General features: G+C 40.2%; 1 pseudogene; it reads left to right on the plus strand.

Moving 5' to 3' along the window:
- The first annotated feature begins 21,034 nt into the window (after window positions 1-21,034).
- Window positions 21,035-22,629, plus strand: LOC149179452 (SPX domain-containing membrane protein At4g22990 pseudogene; annotated as a pseudogene).
- The last annotated feature ends 864 nt before the right edge of the window (window positions 22,630-23,493 follow it).

The following is a 23,493-nucleotide window of genomic DNA, read 5'->3' on the forward strand; positions in this document are numbered from 1 at the left end:
GCAGCCAACACAGAGTTACTAAAGAAGATAGCAGCAAGCCAAATCATAGGGCCTGCCTCCAGCACACTCACAAGAATAGGAACAACACAACATCATTTTACCTTTTCTCCTATCTTCGAGACCATTTGTCTCTATTTTCTTGTAACTTATTCATAGTCACCCTAGAATATATATCACTTTGTTATGAGGTATTTTTTGTAAAGTTTTTGTATAAATACTCCCTCAATTGAAGTATTGAGGGTGGATTCTTAGACATTGCTGTAATACTGATTATTTTGGAATAAAGTGTTGTTGGACCAACTTTTGTATGGTTTGCTGGACAAATAATTGATGCAAATGACTTTTCACATATTTTTTGAGTCAAACACCGGATCAATAAGTCTTCTATACTTTATGTTTTGAAGTTTTCTTGTTTTATTATATCATCTATGTTTCATATCTGAATGATAAACGAAAAAGAGTAATTTGGAAAGTGATTGATTGCAATATGTTTTCAATCGTTATTATTCTCAATGTTTTCTTCTGAACTAGCATAAACAGTGAAATCTTAATTGCTCCCGTTTTCTGGTTTATTCACTTTGATTATTTAGTAAATAATACTTAATTGCTCTTTATTAATAATTATTCAAGTTCCCTCTTTCGAATAGGTTGAAGAATTCTTAACTACCCTTCACCTATTTTGAGTCCATTTGATCTATTTTAAGTCTTTATTTGTTCCGTGTTTGACCACCTTGCCCTATGAAACCATCCCTTGTTAAGAAACCAAATCCAATTAAGCCATCTTCTTTGACTCCATTAGCCCAATGGCCTAAACTAATCAGTTCTACCCCTCTACTATTGAATTTCATCACCCAAACTCAATCAAAACTCCTAAACTTCAAAACTAGCCTGATATCTTTCAAAACCAAGCTAATTCATAAAGAGAGAGCCCTCTTTGAGTACAGATTGTCTAGATTATGTACTTAAAAGTTGGTTTGTGGTTACCTCGGACCCTTTTCCTCTTCCCAACAACTTCAAGGAAAATCTGATTGATAACATAGTGGCGACTCCACTGGGGATCTAAATAATTTGTTTGTTACTATTGTTTACTTTATAAGCTACAGACGAAGCCTAAAGTTAGTCAAGTAGCCTTTGAAATGCTCTTACTTTGCAATTGCATAAGTAAATGAATGCTGCTTCAGTCTATCTCCGGTCTAGTTTATAGATTGAACATCTGGTTTCAAATACTTGATTAGTTCCTCTTGTCAAATAAGACTTTAAAAAAGTTCAAATCCCATACCTAAAGCCTCTTAAATAAATTGTTGAAGTTGTATTGTCAAACCCATTTAAAGAAAAAACCAAAATATACCTAGAAACATGGCTTCAGAAAGGACTCATTACACCAAAGATAATTCTGATCCAAATCCACCACCTATGTTTGAAAACCCTAATCTGATCCCCAAAATTCTTAGGAGACAGGAAAGCCAAGAAAGTTCTGCTAGCTCTCGGCCTCTATACAGATCAAGATCCTGTCCTGTGAAGTGGATCTACCTTGAGGATGAACCCTTTGATGAGTATTTTGAGACCTCTTTATTTGTAACCTTTTCTGACTCTGGGTTAGCCCGCACAGTTCATGACCCAGTATTTATTGAAGATTTACAACTTGAAGTTGTCACTTCACATCTTGATAGACATTTGCAGAACTCCATACAATCTGAGCTTACCTCTGAAGGAACACCAAACCTTTCTGTGATCACTACAACCTCTCCAAGTTCATCAACAGTACCTCAGACATCTCAACCTCAAGCCACCCCTTCCACCCCTCCATCCACCACTCCAAGACCAACCCCAGTTGTTGTTTCAACACTATCTACTGCAATGGCAAACAGATATACTCCTCTGGTATTACCAGCCAATCCAGGGGCTATGCCCCAAGACTATCAAAGTAAAATCACTCCTTTCGATGGCTCTGGTACTTACACTGCACAACAACATACCAAAAAGATGACTGATTACTTTGAGATATATGAAATAGATACAGATGATGTCAGAATGAGAATATTTGTTCAAAGTCTGACTGGAGAAGTTAGAACCTAGTTTAGAGCCCTCCCTACAAATAGTATCAATGACCTAGAAGCTCTTTATAGAACATTCTTAAATAGATGGGAAAAGAAGAGAGATCCTCTCCAAATCTTATCAGAATATAAAAACCTTAAGAGAGAAACACAAGAAAATATGCAAGATTACTGCACTAGGTTCAATAATATTTACAATGCTATCCCTCAAAACCTCAAACCTCCTCTAGATTTGGCATTAATCAAATTCCCTGATGGATTTGATTCTGATATGGTATACCAACTTAGGGAAAGAGATCCTTGGACTTCAAAAGATATGCAAAGTATAGCTGTCAGTGTTGAAGCCAACCTGATATCCAAACGAGCTAAAGCCAGAAGTGAAAGGAGGATACCATTGAAAGAAGAACCCTCGGCCTTTGAACAGAAACTGGATGCTATTATTAAAGGAATGGATAGGCTAGGAGATAGAGTAGAAACAATTGAAAGGAAATCCCCTTGGGATGGTCAACCAAGTAATACTGGGAGAAATCCAAATTTTAGGAAGAATCAAAACCAGAACACTTGAAATATTAGGCCTGACCAAAACATTAGGCCCCCATTCCAGGAAAATTATGCTAAAGCCTCAACTTCTGATGAACCATCAGAAGATACTCAAATAAATTTGATGGGACTCAACAATGAACAACAAGTTTTCTTGACCCAAGAGGATCAAGAAGCTCACATTCTTAAACAATTCCAAACTCAGTCAGGTGAATCATTTGACTTTAGGGAGGGATATGATACAACCATTTATGAAGTCCACAAGAAATATAATCTAAGGAGCAGAAGAATTGATGTCCTTGAAACCAACAAACAGAAAGCTACAAAACAGCCCAACAAAGGTAAGACCAATACCACCCCTGTACATATTCTGTCTAGAACAGATCCTAATCCAGCTAACCCAATTATTGAAGATGTATCCGATAATCAACCAAATAACAGACAACTCTCCACTTCTCTTCCTTCTAAAGGAAATGTGGAAGAACCTCTAGAAGTTGATTTGGAAACAACTTCAGCCCATAACCCCACTCCTGAAAAGGAGAAAAGCACAGAAAATATAGAAGATAAAGAGAATCCAATTGTCCGAAATACAAGAACTCAAACTAAAAAACTTTTTAATCTGGAGACTGAAGTAGGCAAATTAAAAATAGTTGTTCCATTGTCTGAATTAGCTAAACATGATGTCTACCAAAGTCAAATCAATAGATCACTCAAAATCTATGTAAATGAAGACTCAGTAAATGTTTTTGATGACCAACCTGAGTTAATCTTTAGCCCTGAAGTGAATGGAAAACCAGCAGATGGAGGAATTCCTCCTTTCTATGTAAATTTGAACATACATGATAAAATACTTCATAATGCCATGTTTGATTTTGCAGCATCTCATAATCTAATGCCTAAGTCTGTAATGGAGAAATTAGACCTAGACATCACTAGGCCATACAAAGACCTCTTTTCTTTTGATTCAAGTCAGGTGAGACGTTTAGGATTAATCAAAGACTTGTGTGTATCACTAGTTCAATATCCTGCCAAAACAATCTTAATGGACATAGTAGTAGCAAATATTCCACCAAAGTATGGCATGTTATTGTCCAGATCCTGGGGTGCAAAGCTTCAAGGATCTCTACAATTGGACGTGTCTTATGCTACTATTTCAGTGTTCAGTCAAACTAAGAAACTATACAAAGAAACATTAATGAAATATGTAGTAAGTAGTCAGGGGAAACCCCAAAATTTCCCTATCTACTTAGTACACTCTGATATGGATTCTTTCATTCTTTATAATGCCAAAAGTGATCCCTCAAATGAATTAGAAGTTTTAGCAGCAAAACCAAAAGAAATTACAAATGGAAAGTCTATTGTTCAAATCCAGGAAATATCTGAGAATAATTGAACATCAGATACCCAAGAGAAACCAAAAGGAAGAAAAAAACCAGATCTCACTATTAAACAAATTCCTAAGACTCCTGATACCAATTATGAACATGAAATTCTTTGGCACTTAGAATTTGATGGTTCAATTAACAAATTAGGAGCAGGAGCAGGGGTTTGGGTGCACAATCTTGAAAATTATCATGCTGAAGGCCATGCCTACAAATTAAACTTCAGGTGCACCAATAATATGGCAGAATATGAAGCTCTGTTGCTAGGTCTTAAACTTGTCAAAAGATTAGGCGCAATTAGAGTATCTGTCCTAGGAGATTTTGATTTAATAATTCAACAGATCAAAGGGAAGTTTCTAACAAATGATCCCAGATTGAGATATTACAGAGGAACAGTGATTGAGATTCTCAATACATTTATGGAAACTAAGTGTTACACAGTAATTTGTCACCGTTTGTCACTGTCCCTGTTACCCCTCTCCCGCACACTAGAGGACTCATTCCGAGACCTGTGAGAAGTGGCATGACCTGAAACCACTTGCATTATATTCCTCTAAGTGTGAGCTTCATATGCCCTGAAGACATCTCCTGCAGTATACCCATAAAAACAACCCTTTTTGCATTAGTGCGGGTCCGCAGTGTACTTCCCGCGCCAATGGGGGAAATCCTCTAAAGAGGGCGCGCCAGTTGGCGCTCTGTCTCAGAGTCGCACTCGCGCCAACCCAGTTGGGTAAAGTTTTTAACAAACAAACTTCCGAAGGTTCTCCCTAACCCATTCATCAACTGAATCTATGTTGAGCTAGGATGGTTTTGCTTCGAATCTCCATAGAAGGGAAGTGGTTTGCCACCTTTCATGGAAGCTTCTTAGTGATAAAGCCAATCCCATGAATATTGTGGTTGATCCTATCTCCTTCCCCTCTATCTATAAAAGCTTTTTCTTTTGCCTTGAGCAAGCTAGTTCCAGCAGAGTGCTAGTGATAGTAAGAGTTCCAGGAGTTCAAGAGATTGAAGTTGCAAGAGCCTTCTTTGCATCCATAAGGCCAAATCTAAGTGAGGAGATTCTTGTCACTAAGGAGAGAGAGGCTTGTTTCCCATACCAACAAGCTTTGCAAGACTTGTGTAGCTGATCACCCAGCCAAAGGAGGATTTGACGTCAGAACTATGGTTGTATTCTTCTTTGTTGTTTATCAATAATAGATGACTATCATTATGGTTCCACTCTCATTGTCCTTTGTAATGATTGATGTTGAGTTATATCTTTTCTGAATGATATATAATTGCATCTATTGGATTTTATGCTTGTATTTGTGTTGTTCTTTGCATGTGCAGGTGTCCAATCACGGAGATCATGGGGATTGTGACCGGCCAAATCAAAGGAACGAGAGCGACGTCTCTTCTACGAATATTAGCGTTGGAATCCAAGTAGGTTCTCATCATCCACCTTTAATTTGCAATTACGAACTTGCGTGATAGCATTGTTTGATTGTTGCTAGACCCGGTCTGGGCTAGTAGGGATCGCCTTTGTCCGCAGGGGATTTACCTCCGCAACAATTTGGCAACTCCCCTGGGGAGTTAGCTTGTTGTTTGATTTGTAAACTTTAGACGGAGCCTGAAGCACGGCCAGATAGCCTTCGAAATGCTATTACTTTGCATTAGCGAAGTAGATCAACGCCACTTCAGTCAATCTCCGATTTGGTTTACGAACTAAACAACTTGGAGTTTGTCTTGTCTCTTTGGTTTCTATTGTTTTGATTGCTTAGATAGCTTTCTGGGTTGGATGATCTGTTGTCTCTTTCTGCCTGGTCTGTCTGGATACTGTCGACCAAGCCTTGGACTGCGTGTTTTTATTTTTAAGCTAGCAAACTTGATTGGCGCTCTTTTTTGCATGACAGTCGCGCCAATTGGCACCACTTGCCAGTGTACAGCCCGCGCCAATCCTCAATTGGCGCTAGTTTTCCGCCTGACAGTCGCGTCAGGCCTGTGAACTTTTCCAGTTTGCTTGTTTACAGCCTTCCAAGCTTGGGTTTTGTGTCTAGCTACACCTTTTTCAATCACTTGAGTGTGTCAGAGTCTTGTTTGACTGGTTTTGAGTTTTTTTTTTGGCAAATTATTAATTTGATTTCCTTTGATCATTACTTGGAGGTTTGTCTCAGTCTTTTCACAATTTTGCATCTTTTTGCTTTTGTTTTTGCAAAAAAATCATCCCCCTCATTCGCCGGGGGGGGGGGGGGCTAAATTGTGTATGAGTGTTAATCGCCTTTGAGTGTTTTTAGTTTATGATCTTTGGAACTCACACCCATTTTTCTTGATTTGCACTTGATTGGTTCTTAGATTACATTAGAATCATCGTGTGTTTGAGAATTCTCTTACATAGATCACACTTGCATAATTAGAATTCTCATTTTCAGGATATGAATGAAAAGTGTGCATAGATTACATTTGCATACTTTGGGTGTCTGCCATTTTTCACCGATTTCACATTTCAGCCCTAGGGCATCTAGTGGCTTTGTGCATCGAGCCTTCCGTAGGAGTCTTGGGTTCTTTGATCGTCCAGTCGACTTTGTGATTAATCTTTTGCATTTGCTCAGTGGTTGTCAAAGCTTTTTATTGTTATTCAAGCGATTTGCTTCTTTTCCGCTTGGATTTCGTTCGGCTTCGTTTGGGCTTAGATCACATAGCTCATAGAGGTCTTTGTGTTTTCTTTTTGGTTTGAAGGACTGCCTTGGTGTTTTGGGGATTTGATTGCGTTCTCATTGAGTGAAATTTGTCTCTTTTACTCGGTGTTATTATCTCTCAAAATTTGTTTAGTGCACTTTGCCATTGAAAAGAAAACGAACAGTCTCTTTTGCGTTAAATTAGTTAATGGAAATTAGAGCTTTCATTGATTAGTGACTTTAAAGAAAAGTTTCGTTTATTGCCATTAGCTGCATTAGAGTGGTTCTTGATTGTTTATGGTCATTTCGTTTGATTGAAAAGTTCTCAACTCTCTCGTAGTTAGTGTTCATCGAACGAAATGATACTTTTTGGCATATAGCTTGCATTTAGGGAATTGTGAGAGATTACATACAGTAGGACCTGAAAACCGAAACCTACTTCAAGATCAACCATAAAATGAACTGAATGAACTTAAAAACACATTGGAACATAACGCTCACTGTTTAGAGGTCTAGGCTAGAGACGTGCTCCGGCGTCATTAAACCTAGTCACTTTTGTTTCACTTAAGGTTGGGTGATTCCTCCTTCCGTGACGCAACAAGTGGTCTAGCACAGACTTGAGCTCCCACGTACCATCGAGTATATGGGGAGACCCCACTAGGTTATCATCCTTTATCCACAGGAAGTCGTGTCTGCTTTCTTACAAGCCGTAACGCACCGAACACAGCATTCGGGAAGATTGACTACCGTACGGGAAGTCCTTGGTTTTCATATGACTACCAAGGTGTATATGCAGTTTTACGGATTTGTTTGGTAAACCTTTTATCCTAGCTCTCCAGAGTAGTCACTTTTGATCCTTTTCAGACTCCTTAAACGAAAAGGCTCATCTGAGCATTTGTCACTTTGGGCTCACTAAACATTCGAAGGAGACTAGAGTCATCTTTTTGTCCTTTTCTCGACTCTTAAAACATGAAAAGGTCAAGTTATGTCCTTGCGTCTTAAAATTTATTTGGCCGCGATTAACATTACCCGGTTAGATTTTGTTTGTGTTAGCTTGAGTAGGCTTCTTTTCGTTCTCAATGGCAACTTTTCTGGGGTTCACCAACCCAGGGACCCCCTCTGACGGGAACCCTGGTCATTTCGCTCCTTTTGGAAATGTTGGTGCTCCTTATATGGCAACGTTGTCCCTCCCAGGGTTAACTGTTGGGTTGCCGGTTTGGTTGTTCTCAACCTCTTTGGTCCTTGCCGTCTCACCATCTAGTCAATCCGTCCCTCCACCTGAACAACATCATGTTGATTCTAAGGTGGATCTCTCCCCTTCTATGCCCACTTCTACGTCCTCATCTTCTACTTCACCTAGTGAAAGTCTAGATTCGAGTAACTAGGTGGCTAAGAAGAAGAAGAAGAAGACGAACAAGAAGAAGGCTCCTAAGGGAGAGGTTACAAGTGCAGCTACCCCCTCGAGTACACCTGAAGTCGGGCCCCCTTCCGCTCCTCCGCGGAAGGTCAAGTTTCCTTGTCGATTATGCAAGGAGGACCATCTTCTTCGTGATTGTCCTGGCATTCCTAGGGTACTAGAAGTATGGTCTCGCAATCCGGCCCGCCCCTCATCATCCTCTGAAGCTCACGGCGATGCTACCTTATCAGTCGGGAATGGTAAGGGAAAAGGGAAGATTCGAATCCCTTGTAGACTTTGTGCAGGCAATCATCCCCTTCACCTTTGTCCACTCATGGATAAAGCCTCCGTTGTCTTGGAAAGTCTTACAGCTCCTTCACCCCAACTTCCCGCTAGTTATCAACGTATCTCTATAGCCGCAGATCATTCCCCTGCTAACAAAAAGATTGATTCATATTCTTCTCTTGTCCAGCCTCCTCTTCCCGAACCTGGCTGTGCCCAGCCTGTTCCAGACCAACCATTGGTCGGAAAGAGTGTCGGTTCAAGTTCACCACCCGTCGATCACTCTGTTTCGGAAGAGCATCACTCCCATGTTCTTCTCATCTCCTTAGATTCTCCTAAGTCTGGAAATGACTCTCCTATCTTAGCTGCTCCCGAGAGTCCTGCTTTAGTTCCTTTAGAGCAAGGGGTCAATCATATGATTCCCCCACCAAGTAGTTCAGTCGTTTCCTTCGACTGGAGTCGTTTGACTACCTCCCCCCTTCCATCCCATGTGCCTTTCTGGGTCACGGTACATGCCTATAATAAGGCGCTACCTGGCACTGTGTTGGATGAGGGAGCATTGGTTAGTCTTATGCCTGCCACTACTTGGAAAGCCTTGGGTTCCCCATAGCTCGTGCCAGTCGCACCGAATCTGACGGCTTTTGACGGAGGAGCTAGTCAACCATTAGGGATCCTTCCTCAGTTCCCTGTTACTTTGGGAGGCAAGACCGTCTATGTAGACGTATTGGTTACCCAAGGTGCTTTAGACTTCAGTCTTCCCCTTGGCCGTGACTATGTTTATGCCATGGGGGCCCTGGTCTCTTCACTTTTCCAGGTGGTTTGCTTTCCACACGATGGAAGAATAGTGACGATAGATCAATTATTGTTCGTCCGTCCTTGGGTGCCCCTGCGCAGTTGTCATCCCCTCCTGGTTTTCATCCACCAATTGCATCTGCCCCACCACAGATCAACTACATGGCCACCTATCCCGTCCCTGGATCCAGTGATTCCGCCATCGTGCATAGTGTCCTGGAGGCATTGGGCCCTGACTTCCAAGATGTTGGCCTTCCATCAGGAGTGGCACTCTTGGGAGCCTCAACTTCCTATTCATTATGGTGAAGTTCCAATGGAGCATAGTTCTTGATCTTGTGTCAAGCTCGTTAAAAAATGAAACAATTTCCCCTTTCCAATCGCGTCTTTCAATTAAGATCTCGTAAAGCTTCATTCCATCCACTTTGTTGAATGCAATGAAGCTTGGGGGGCATGTACCTCATCCTGCGCCATTGCACTGGGGGCATGCGCATTTCCAACAAGCAGAGTCCTTCCTGGTTCAAGCTTGTGTCCCGAGGATAGTTTTGATCTTGTGGCGACCTCGTTAAAAAATGAAACAATGTGTCCCGAGGATAGTTTTGATCTTGTGGCGACCTCGTTAAAAAACGAAACAAGGTGGTCGAGCATAGTTCCTGATCTTGTGTCAAGCTCGTTAAAAAAATGAAACAAGGGTTATGAGGATAGTTCTTTTACTGTGTCAACCTCATTAAAAAATGAAACAACTCCTCCTTTTCCAAATCGAGTCTTTGATTAAGATCTCGTAAAATATAAGTCGAGTCTTTCATAGATCTCGAGAGTGAACCTTCATTCCATCCACTTTGTTGAATGCAATGAAGCTTGGGGGGCATGTACCTCGTTTTGCGTCATTATGCCTGGGGGCATGCGAACTCATAACAAGCATAGTTTTTCGTTTCAAGCTTGTGTAAACATGAAACCGAATCCAAGCAAAGTTCTCCATGGTTCAAGCTTGTGTAAAAATGAACCCATACCCGATTTACATCTCGTGATTGCCATTTTTATCCGCTGAATTCTGCTAGATGAGCCTTGGTTTTTTTCATTCCATCGCCGCCATCTCTTTGGCCGATCATATGCTTTCACTTGGTTGTTTTTCCTTTCCTGAGGAACCATAGCGATGAGTGGTTTTATTAGTCAGCCTCTTGACCATTACATGTTTTGAGCAGTTCCACCATTGCCGGAACCAGTTGCTACCCTTTATACCACTCGTTCCTCTAGGATGAGTCACCTTTAAGCTCTTTTCTGACTCGTAAAATATGAAAAGATTGCCGAGTATTTTCCCTTTTTGACTCGTTAAAGAGAATAAAATGGAGGTCTACTTTTAGCTCTTTTCTGACCGTCTAAATATGAAAAGATTGTTGAGTTATTCCTCTTGACTCATTAAATGTAAATAAGAGGCGGTCGTCTTTAAACCCTTTTCTAACCGTGTAAAGACGAAAAGATTGTTGGACCCTTGTCATTTCAGGTTCGTTAACGGTTATGAAGCAACGTGGTTTCGATCACTTTTTTACTTATTCAGGTTGGAATCACTACTCATGAAAAGTACTCCTCGATCTCAATGATCGGGCGGTTCTTTCGAGCATTGTTTTATACTTTTTCGAGCTCGAGAGACACAACTTTATGAAAAAGGACCACCCTAGAGTTTACTTTTCTGCTATCTTTTCAAACTCTCTAAACATGAAAAGACGCCGAGTTTTTCCTTTGTCAGGCTTGTTAAAACCTGATGACATCGGATCTCGTCGGAATGACGCCTCACAAGCATATGCTATCCCCGTCAAGCTTGTTAAAAATAACTGGGGTACTCGCCAGAAATGGTGGGGAAAATGGAACCACAATTATTGTCGTGTCGGCAGTATGTCGCTCTTGAACATGGCACGTGTCTGCATTTGTGTCTGGGTGGGGACATTATGCCTCATTTTGCGTCATTATGCCTGGGGGCATGCGAACTCATAACAAGCATAGTTTTTCGTTTCAAGCTTGTGTAAACATGAAACTGAATCCAAGCAAAGTTCTCCATGGTTCAAGCTTGTGTAAAAATGAACCCATACCCGATTTACATCTCGTGATTGCCATTTTTATCCGTTGAATTCTGCTAGATGAGCCTTGGTTGTTTTCATTCCATCGCCGCCATCTCTTTGGCCGATCATATGCTTTCACTTGGTTGTTTTTCCTTTCCTGAGGAATCGCAGCAATGAGTGGTTTTATTAGCCAGCCTCTTGACCATTACATGTTTTGAGTAGTTCCACCATTGCCGGAACCAGTTGCTACCCTTTATACCACTCGTTCCTCTAGGATGAGTCACCTTTAAGCTCTTTCTGACTCATAAAATATGAAAAGATTGCCGAGCATTTTCCCTTTTTGACTCGTTAAAGAGAAAAAAAATGGAGGTCTACTTTTAGCTCTTTTCTGACCGTGTAAATATGAAAATATTGGTGAGTTATTCCTCTTGACTCATTAAACGTAAATAAGAGGCGGTCGTCTTTAAACCCTTTTCCGACCGTGTAAAGACAAAAAGATCGTCAGACCCTTGTCGTTTCAGGTTCGTTAACGGTTACGAAGTGACGTGGTTTCGATCGCTTTTTTACTTATTCAGGTCAGAATCACTACTCATGAAAAGTACTCCTCGATCGTAATGATCGGACGGTTCTTTCGAGCATTGTTTTATACTTTTTCGGGCTCGAGAGACACAACTTTAGGCTCGAGAGACACAACTTTACGAAAAAGGACCCCCCTAGAGTTTACTTTTCTGCTGTCTTTTCAAACTCTCTAAACATGAAAAGACGTCGAGTTTTTCCTTTGTCAGGCTCGTTAAAACCTGATGACATTGGATCCCGTCGGAATGACACCTCACAAGCATATGCTATCCCCATCAAGCTTGTTAAAAATAACTGGGGTACTCGCTAGAAATGGTGGGGAAAATGGAACCACAATTATTGTCGTGTCGGTAGTATGTCGCTCTTGAACATGGCACTTGTCTGCATTTGTGTCTGGGTGGGGACATCTCATCTTGTTTTTACACTTGCCTCCGTGGGTTTGGGTGATCCTATTTGACCTCTCATCTGCTCATTGCCTTGTCACCATGACCTCTGCTCATTTGATGTCAAATACTGCCAAGTCCACTGTCGTGTCGCCTATATGTTCAAGAGAAGTTGACCTCTGCAGAATTACAACCCTCCTCTGATACCTCACATAATTCTAATTCACCACAACATTCTTCCTTTGTCTTGTGTCAATGATGTGGGAAACACTATGGCCCACCTTTGATCAAGGTCACTTCCTGTCGACTTCGGCTCATTATCCAAGAAGTTGATCTAGAGACTCCCTTCCGGTGCCTTGGAGCCTGCATGCCTTAATGGCAGGTTCTTCGTGTTCGACGAGAGGTTTTCATCATTGGCCTCCGATCGAATGATTCTACGGGTGTTCGACGCCAGCTCACTCATTCGCACACCGTAGATTGTACCTATAGTACCTTGAGGGCCATTGTCATTATTGGTGGTACCTCTCGCGTCTGTTAACAATTTTCACTATTGGCTGGTAATCAGACGATGTTCATGCATGTTCGACTCCAACTCATGTATTTGCATGCCTGAACTTGTACTCCGTTCGGGTCGAGATGGAGCGCAAGGCCCTGGATTTTGTTTGTTGGAATCCAGGCTGTAATTTGTGGCTTATTATGATCATTACATGACTCATTCACTGGATGGCTGCGACCATGCCTGAGTCTATTTATCGATCCTCACTGGATGGTTGTGCCCATACCTTGGATCTAGATTCTTGTGTGCTCTGTTATGGATGGCTGTGCCCATACCACATATATCATGTACTTGAGATATCAATTGTACTTCTTTACACAGGTTCTCCAGCGGCAGTGTTTTCAGTTACGCATGTTCTTGTAAAAGCATTTCACCCCTCTCTCTCACTCGGGCCTCATGCTTTAGGGGGCATCTGTTACACAGTAATTTGTCACCGTTTGTCACCGTCCCTGTTACCCCTCTCCCGCACGCTGGAGGACTCATTCCGGGACCTGTGAGAAGTGGCATGACCTGAAACCACTTGCATTATATTCCTCTAAGTGTGAGCTTCATATGCCCTGAAGACATCTCCTGCAGTATACCCATAAAAACAACCCTTTTTGCATTAGCGCGGATCCGCAGTGTACTTCCCGTGCTAATGGGGGAAATCCTCTAAAGAGGGCATGCCAGTTGGCGCTCTGTCTCAGAGTTGCACTCGCGCCAACCCAGTTGGGTAAAGTTTTTAACAAACAAACTTCCGAAGGTTCTCCCTAACCCATTCATCAACTGAATCTATGTTGAGCTAGGATGGTTTTGCTTCGAATCTCCATAGAAGGGAAGTGGTTTGCCACCTTTCATGGAAGCTTCTTAGTGATAAAGCCAATCCCATGAATATTGTGGTTGATCCTATCTCCTTCCCCTCTATCTATAAAAGCTTGTTCTTTTGCCTTGAGCAAGCTAGTTCCAGCAAAGTGCTAGTGATAGTGAGAGTTCCAGGAGTTCAAGAGATTGAAGTTGCAAGAGCCTTCTTTGCATCCATAAGGCCAAATCTAAGTGAGGAGATTCTTGTCACTAAGGAGAGAGAGGCTTGTTTCCCATCCCAACAAGCTTTGCAAGACTTGTGTAGCTGATCACCCAGCCAAAGGAGGATTTGACGTCAGAACTATGGTTGTATTCTTCTTTGTTGTTTATCAATAATAGATGACTATCATTATGGTTCCACTCTCATTGTCCTTTGTAATGATTGATGTTGAGTTATATCTTTTCTGAATGATATATAATTGCATCTATTGGATTCTATGCTTGTATTTGTGTTGTTCTTTGCATGTGCAGGTGTCCAATCATGGAGATCGTGGGGATCGTGACCGGCCGAAGCAAAGGAACGAGAGAGACGTCTCTTCTACGAATATTAGCGTTGGAATCCAAGTAGGTTCTCATCATCCACCTTTAATTTGCAATTAGGAACTTGTGTGATAGCATTGTTTGATTGTTGCTAGACCCGGTCTGGGCTAGTAGGGATCGCCTCTGTCCATAGAGGGGATTTACCTCCACAACACTAAGCTTGCTAAAATCCCAAGAAAACATAACTTGCAAGCTCATAGTCTGGCAATGTTTTCCAGCACCTGCAAATTACCATTCGAACCTAATCATCAGTTCACAGCTGAGATTAGACACAGACCAGCCATACCTGACAATTTGAAGAACTGGCAAGTGTTTGATAGTGATAAGCAGATTAACAATTTCTTGACTTTAGATGAAGAATTTTCTAGCAGTAACATAGATGTAGATACAGTTAGTGAGTTTGATCAAACAAATAAAATAGAAACAAACATTTCAGTAGAAAGTGCAATTCAAATGCTTCATCCAACAAAGTTCACCATCAAAGAAATGCAGGACCTTAAACAAATGGATATTGATGAGATTATTGAAGGAGAATCTGAAGTCATTAATTTAAAAGACAATCATTTGCCTAAAGGATTAACTCCTTTGGAAGATCTCTTTGATTTTAATGATATTCCAAAGAAACCTAAGATGGAACCATTAAAAGAAGATATTGAGGAATATAACTTGGGGACTGAAGAAAATCCGAAAATGGTAAAGTTATCTAAATCTTTGCCCCCTGACCAAAAACTAAAATATGTTGAACTAATGAGAGAATTCCAGGATGTCTTTGCCTGGAGCTATGAAGACTTGAAATCTTATGACACCTCTATAATTCAACATACAATACCTCTAAAAGAAAATCAGAAACCATTCAAACAAAAGCTCAGAAGAATTAACCCTGTATTTATTCCCTTAATTGAAAAAGAAATCAAACGCATGTATGAAGCAGGGATAATTGCTCCCATTAGGTTTTCAGAGTGGGTGTCTAATCTAGTACCTACTAGGAAGAAAATTGGAGAAATCAGATTATGTGTTGATTTAAGAAATGTAAATAAGTTTTCTTTGAAAGATAATTACCCTTTACCCAAGATGGATCATATTTTACAAAAGGTAGTAGGTGCTTCTAGTATTTCACTTTTAGATGGGTTCTCAAACTATAACCAGATTCTGGTTCATCCTAATGACTAGGAAAAGACTGCTTTTACAACACTATGGGGCACATTCAAGTACGTCAAAGTGCCATTTGGACTTAAAAATGCAGGAGCAACATTCCAAAAAGCAATGGACATAGCATTTGCAAAAGAAATTCATGATTTTCGGGTTATATATCTAGATGATTTAACTATTTTTTCTAAATCAGATCAGCAACATTTGGATCATATTAGACAAGTATTCTTAAAATGCTGAAAATATGGTATTTCTTTGAATCCAAAGAAGTCTTTGTTTGGTCTAGAGGAAGGCAAACTCTTGGGCCATATCATTTCCAAAGATGGCATTAGAATTGATCCTGCTAGAATAGAAGCTATTTTTCAAATACCCCACCCTAGAAATGTCAAAGAACTTCAAGATTTCCTAGGAAAGATTAATTTTTTGAGAAGATTCATATCTAACTTAGCTGAATTAATTAGATTGCTTAATAATATGTTGAAAAAGGATTCAAGTATTAAATGGATAGTAGAAGCCAAACAAGCATTTGAAGAAATTAAAATGGCTTTGACCAGAACACCAGTCCTTACAAGTCCAAAGTTTGATAGAGACTTCATAATATTTTTGTTTGCATCAGAACACACCATAGCAGTAGTTTTATTACAAAAGGATTGATGTGAGAAACCCATAGCCTTTTTTAGTAAAGCACTTAAGTATGCACCATTAAAATACAAAATCATGGAGAAACAAGCTTTTTCTCTTGTAAAAGCTATCAAAGACTTTAGAGTCTACATATTGTACTCCCATGTGATACCTTATGTACCAAATACTATTGTCAAAGACATCTTAACCCAGGATGGAATTGAGGGCAAAAGAGGTAAATGGATTGCTACTATATTAGAGTATGGTATTCAAATAAAACCTACAAAGCTAATAAAAGGACAGGGATTGGCCAAGCTCACGACTGAAACAAATTGTCAAGCCCTGGACATCAATGAACTGGATAACAAACAAGATATGGCGACTCCACAAATCAGCCAGGCCTTCTTAGATTCACCTTGGTATGCTGATATAATTTATGTACTATTAAACCTGCAAGCTCCTCCAGGGTTATCCAGAACAAAGAAAAGGTTTTTAAAGATGAAAGCTTCAAAGTTTTGTATTTTAGATAATGCTCTTTTTTGGAAAAATCATGAAGGTATTCTATTGAATTGTTTATTAAAAGAAGAAGCTGACAAGGCTCTCCAAGAATTTCATGCAGGAGACTGTGGTGGACACCTTTACTGGAAATCAACTGCAGACAAGATCCTAAGGGCTGGATTTTATTGGCCAACCTTGTTCACTAATGTAAAGAAATTTGTCACTGCTTGCCATAAATGTCAAATTTTTTAAGGCAAGAGAAAACTATTACCTTTACCCCTGAGATCAATTTCCAATGAAAAACCTTCCCAACAATGGGGCCTGGACTTCATTGGAGAAATCCATCCTCCCTCTTCTAGCCAACACAAATGGATTCTCACTGCCACAGACTATTTCACCAAATTGATAGAAGCCATTCCTTCCAGAAAAGCCAATGATGCAGTGATCATAGGATTCTTAGAAACCAACATATTGTCTAGATTTGGCTGTCCTGATAAAATCATAACTGACAATGCTACTGCCTTCAAATACAAGAAGATGATAAGTTTCTATAACAAGTACCATATCACTTTAGGCCATTCCACAGCCTATTACCCTCAAGGTAATGGTCTGGCTGAGTCTTCCAATAAGAGCCTCATTAATATTATTAAAAAATTATTGGAGGAGAATAAGAAAAATTGGCACAAGAAACTTACTAATGCACTATGGGCAGACAGACTCACCACCAAAAAATCTATTGGAACTAGTCCTTATGAGTTATTCTATGGCATGGAGGTTGTATTTCCTTCATCTTTAGGAGTTCCTGTAATGAAATTACTTCAAGAAGCTCAGGTGGAACCTAATGATATTCAAAGGAGGATAAACCAGACCATCCATTTGCAGCAGACCAGAGAGGAAGTATATCAAAGATCCCAAGTGTTGCAGGAGAAGCTTAAGAAAATATTTGATAAAAGAACCAAGGCAGAAGATTTCTACCTTGAAGACAAAGTTTTAAGATGGGATTCCAGGAGAGAGGATAAGGGAAAACATGGGAAGTTTGACTTCCTATGGAAAGGACCTTTTATTATCTATGCTTTACAAGGAAACAATACTTATTATCTCAAAAACTTGGATGGCATAGAAACAGAAGAAGGGCCAGTTAATGGTCAGATGTTGAAACATTACTTTGATCCTACTTTTTAATGTATCTTGATTTTAACATGTACATACTATATCCTTGGTAATGTCACAGTTTGGATTGGATAGTAACTTGCTGGAGTTGAAGCCCAAAGGGAAGGCCCAAAGCTTCAAAAGTGTCACTGCCATACATACAATAAAGCAACAAGCAGAAGAAGATTCTAGAGTTCAGTCAAAATCATTTAGAGGCCATTTGACCTACTGTTCTTAGCTTTCCACCAGGAAAAGTCATCCCCAAGTGGAGCCAGTGTTATGCTCCTATACCAATAGGTGTCATATTTCATGATTGACTTGATGGGCCATGTAATATGTTCATACCTTTACTTGTTGCAAAGGTTTCCATATTGTCAAAAATTCAAAAAATTTAAAAAATGTAAAGAGGGTATACCCTAAAAGAAAAATCAAAGAGTGAAAAGAATAAATTGGTAAAAAAAGTGAAAGAAAATGAACCCCACCAAAAGAAAGACCAAGTGTGCAAGTCTAAATGCCACTACTTTTTACTCTTATGTAATAAAAAAATTGTGTGCAACTTGTAATTTATGCCACAATTGATGAACAGTCAAACAGCTTAAGCTTGACTGGTTCAAATTTTCAATTTTATGTTTTAGAGATAGAGAATAAAATCTTACCAAACTGTTTAATCTTGGCAGATAAGTAGATAGGTAGAGTGAATAAAAGGAGCTCAACAGTTTAATCTGAGCCCTTGGATGTAATAAGGTTAGACTTAGATAGATTTCTACATGTAAAAGAAAAGAAAGTGTGATAAGGGTTTGCCAGTCCAAGTGCACCCTAATAAAGAAGAAAAAATGTTAGGCTAAAGTAGGTAGGGTAGGTAGATGATGTTGTAGAATTACATGTGATGGATAATGTCTCTAAATGTGTTAATTTTCACTTTCATCACAAGTGCAAGGCATACATTACACTTGATGCATTTCAAGCAAGACAAGGTCAAATAATTAACTCCCCTTCTCATTTTTCCCTAAATATTTCACTAATTCCCCCTAAGTATTAAGGTCTTTGAAAATTAGAGGGGCTCAGAGCATTTCTCTGACTTCTGGAGGGACCGGACCCTCGGCCCAATAATCTAAAAGCCTAAGTACTTAAAATCATCATTCATTCACTCTCATAAGTCTTTTCCTAGGAAAAATATACAATATCACATAAAAACCCCCTTTTCCACTTAAGCCTAAGTAAAATAATAATTTTAATGTTTTACTTAGCGCTTTTCACATTTACATGGTCATATTAACTATTAACTTATGTATTTTATAAATCCCGCATAATATTACCTTTTCCTGTATTAATATATTAAAATCCCCAAATTATTATATACCCCGTCCCTAGTTAATTATAACCATAAACATGTTTAAATAGGATTAACTAGTTAACGTGTAACTAGTTAAGAGCCTAATCCCCCTGCTTCTTTAAATGGGAATAATTAAACCTCATGGTTAATTAAGAGCCCTCCCCAACCAATCATATCACTCCTGATACGATTAAATAGTTTTTAATTGGGTCGGGCCCGCACATGTTAAACCCCGCCGTATTGCGCCCCCGTCAGCTATCCGATCGCGTCTCCATCATCCAACGACTATTAGAAATATTGCACGCCACTTTGTGACTGCACGTTAGCGCGCGATTGCAAATTGGTTTCTGCACAGTACCCTGCCACGCGTCGCAAAACCTATGGAATCGCTGGCTCTCAGTCAAAACCCGCCCGTTTTTGTTTTGCCAATATAAGTTCCCAAATCAGTTAATTCACCCATTTTTCATCAAAAACCCAAATTACTTTCTGAATCCACAAGAACTAGAAATGGAAACCCATGTGGCTATGTCTGTTGCACCCATGAATGCCCCTCATAAAGACTTGGACTATCTGCCTCTTGCAGATAAAGACTTTCAGATAAGAGACTTATCCACTGACAAAAACCACTTGAAAATATTTTGCCAAGCCAGAGACCAATACCTAAATGGCTCAGATATCCTGGGACTATGGGAATCAAACCTTCCCAGGTATTTTCTCTCCTCAGTCCATATTTTCCTTGATCTGATTCATCAATGCTAGGCAAACTATGACCCTAAGCTCAGAGCTGTTATGCCCCCAAGTCAAATAGTCCTTTTCCCTATAACAGCTGCATCCATTAATGAAATGTTGCAATTTTCCCCTGAACAAGCTCTCACTCCCCTTTCTAGGGGATATTTACTTGAGAAATCTACCCAATTGTCTCAGTCAGAACTGACTCACATCTGTGAGATTTTCATGGATCCTAAACATCAGCCTAAAGGCCCACCTCCCTATCTGTAGACTTTCTTCATAGACATAGGAAAGCTCATTGTTGGTATGATATCCTTAATCATGGGATTCAACATCGGTGAGTATGTTGATGATGTGACCCTAGTGTTTTTGCCAATTTTTACTCCTGGACAACCCCCTGCTATTAAGTATGATTATGCCTCCTATATTTCCAACAAAATTCACGACCAATTCCTGAGACTCGAAAATGAAGGAGTTTTTAAATACACCACTTTCATTTATCATCTTATGTTGTATTATCAGTCAGAGAACTTCCCTTTCCCTGTGAAGAAACTTGACAATAAACGCAATCCAAGGTCTGTTACCTTTTGGAGTCCCATCTTCCATGCATCCTATGAGTCCCCTTACTCATACAATGAGTTTATTGACCAACTTGTTCATCCTGCAACCACTCTGTTATCACTGAAAATTCTGTTGCCAAAATTGCTCAGACTAGCTTAAGGACAAAGTGTTTTCGCAGCGCATAAATCCTTTAGCAGTTTCGCAGCGCAACCTGTTTTAGCGATTTCGTAGCGAAAAACACCGACTTTGCACTGGCTACGCTACGAAATCGGGGATTTGTCCTAATCCATAGCCAATCTTACACAGTTGTCATATCCCTCAAAATCCATTATCAAGTCATCAGCTTATACCCTTTGCCTGTCAATTCGACCGCTTATCCTTATCATTAGGTCGTTAGGTGTCTTGGTATTGGCACATGTTGCAGTTGTTGAGTTAGAAATGGGTCCTAATATGAAATTCCCGCGCATATGGTTGGCATTCTGGTTTGTAATATGTGTGCAGATGTGCTTGGCATCATATCAGTTCAGAGTTTGGGGCCCTAGGGGTTGGATTGTGCCTACTGGAAATGAAACCGAAACCCTAGCCGATGATATGCACCGTGTTTTTTCTAAGTTGGATGGCCGGTTTCCCCGTATTGATGGGACAAACAATGGGAAAAATGATGAATTTGCCTTGCCTGTAAACCTGGAAGAGGAACGGAGTTCTTTGGAGGATATGATCAGGAAATGGGAAGGTTCAGGGTTCGAGTTTGCTGGGGAAGGTTCAAATTGGAACAAGTTTATTCATACCTACGGGCAGTTGATGACATTCAGAGTTTAGTTAATGGGCTCAGCCAGTTACCGGATGATGTGAAGGATTTGATGGTTCTGCAGCGCTTGGAAAATATTCACCATCAGGCTATGGATTGCCTCGAGGAAGAGTTTAGGGCACTTCTGGAGAAACATAGTAATGCTGTGGATCCAGATTGTGCGTTCAATTCCGCGTCCAGGACTCAAATGCCTTGCCGAAGCTCTTGTCAATGGAGGTCGCTTCAATGTTCATGTCCGCGCTCCTGAATCAGATAAATCTGGAAGCGGGCATTGCTTATTGGTTCGTCAGACGCTGGTTGCAGGCTCTGTTGGCATCAAAGGGGCTACAGCTTATGAGGTTTCTGGTACCCCAGCAAATTCTGTTTCATTAGGTCTATATGGAGCACTCTTTTCTTGGAAGAAGCACTTGCGCATCCAGCCAAGTGAGCTACAAAATTCTTTGCAGAATCCAAAAGATGGGCAGCTCAACATAACATTTCATATAAACTTTCTCTCAGATTATATTGTTGAGATTGGTACAAGGAGTTTGCATGCGGGTCCTACTAATAGCGGTTTGTGGAGTTTGACTTATTCTGTGTTTGGTGCTATTACTGCTGCATCCACCCTTGCCTCTGGATCGGTGCTCATACCTTCTCGACAGCAACGGGTGGTTCTGCAAGAGCCGTCAACAGACGCTACATCAGCGACTGTGTACCATTGAAAACACGCTTAAAGGCCTCTGCTGCATTTGTAAGTGCCAGTGCACTAGGAATGACTGCTGGACCTGCTTTTGCTGGAATCCTCCAGATTAATAAGTCATTTTTTGGAATTACTCTTAATGAAAATACACTGCCTGGCTGGGTAATGGCAGCAGCATGGTTTGTATATCTTTTGTGGCTTTGGATATCATTTAAAGAACCTTCCCACGAGGATGAAGAAGATCACACTGGCGAGGCTAGCAGTGGAGGACAAGCAGAGGAAGATGCTGTTAAGGATGGGTTGACCCAACCTCTTCTTTTAAGCTCACAGACTTCGGAAAATTTATAGATGAGGAGGCTGAGCTAGAAATTGATGACAGTGTAGAGTCTTCAGAAGACAGTCGAAAACCTGCAAGTTCAATTGTTGAGGCATATAAATTAGTCACGCCACCTGTAAAGGTGCAAGTTTTGATATATTTTATGCTCAAGTATGCAATGGAGATATTGCTTTCTGAGTCGAGTGTTGTCACAGCATACTACTTCAATTGGACTACCAGCTCAGTTGCAATATTCCTTGCATTGCTTGGATTAACACTTTTACCAGTCAATGTTGTTGTTGGCAACTATATCAGCAAACATGTTTGAGGACAGGCAAATTTTATTTGCTGCTGAAGTGTTTACATGCATTGGTATCCTGCTAAGCTTCAATGTAATATTCCCCTACTCAGTTGCACAGTATGTGAGTGGAGCATTTATCACATTTGTATCTGCAGAAGTTCTTGAAGGTGTGAACCTTTCCTTATTATCAAAGGTCATGTCCTCAAGGTTAGCACGAGGGACCTACAACGGTGGTTTGTTGTCCACAGAAGCTGGAACATTGGCTCGAGTGCTTGCAGATGGTACAATAACATTAGCAGGTTACCTGGGGCAGGGTTTACTTCTGAATGTAACACTGCTGCCTACATTGATCATTGGAGTTATTTCACTCATCGCAACTGGCTACACTTACAATTTTCTCTACTAGTAATTTATACTCTCATTCTTTCTGAAATCAAGTTGGCCTGTTTTCAGTTATGTAACTATAGCTGACATGCCAGAATATTTCAAATTTGCTGGCGGGGAAGATCACATTCAGTGTCTCAAAAATGATTGCCATGATGTTTGCGCGGGGGAGTGTCCACTTCCTAGAGAATTGGATGTTTTAATGGTCAACTCTGTATCCAATCTTGTGTCACACCTGGAAAGTTCAAGGGCTGAATGCTTGCAACGGGAGACTGGCTCCTTGGATGAAGAGGAAATCTATTTAGAAGCTAATATTGAAGATTTGAGTTTTTCTGTTCAAGTCTCTGCTCAAGAAGTGAAGTTCAATACAATGGTGAAATAATTTGAAATCTTTGAATACCTTCTTGATAAAAGTGGAAAAGGCACAGAGTTTAGCTTGTCAAATTGAGGAGAGTTGGTGAAAAAAGCAGAAATGCCTGTGACAGATATTTTCCCTTTGTTTTCTACTAACACAGAAGACTGATCAAGAACTAGCTTTTCTGCGGGAATGTGATGAGGTGTGGAATGTCTATGGTGTGCTCAACTATTTACAGGCTCTTGTTGAGAAGTCTGAGATAATCCAGCTCCAAGTATTGTGACAGAGAAGAATATCCATGCACCTGTACTAAGCATACCAGCAGTAAAAGTTACAGTCCTATTGGTGTTCAGTGGTTTTGCTTTTGCAAGCATTGCATTAACTACAAGGCTTCAACCAGGTTTAGAGCAATTGTATAAAGAACGCAGATATCAAACCTATGGCTGAGCCTACAAATTTGAAGGAGCTGCAGACTTATTAAAATCGCAGATTCAAGCATTGTTTATGTAGGCTGTCCGGTGACTGTGGCATAAATGAATACAATTTCAGGTCTTGTTGTTTTAA

The sequence above is a fragment of the Pinus tabuliformis genome, chromosome 4_1, assembly GCF_031772625.1.
Source record: "Pinus tabuliformis cultivar Carrire ecotype Pingquan chromosome 4_1, CPIR1, whole genome shotgun sequence".
Classification (NCBI taxonomy): domain Eukaryota; kingdom Viridiplantae; phylum Streptophyta; class Pinopsida; order Pinales; family Pinaceae; genus Pinus; species Pinus tabuliformis.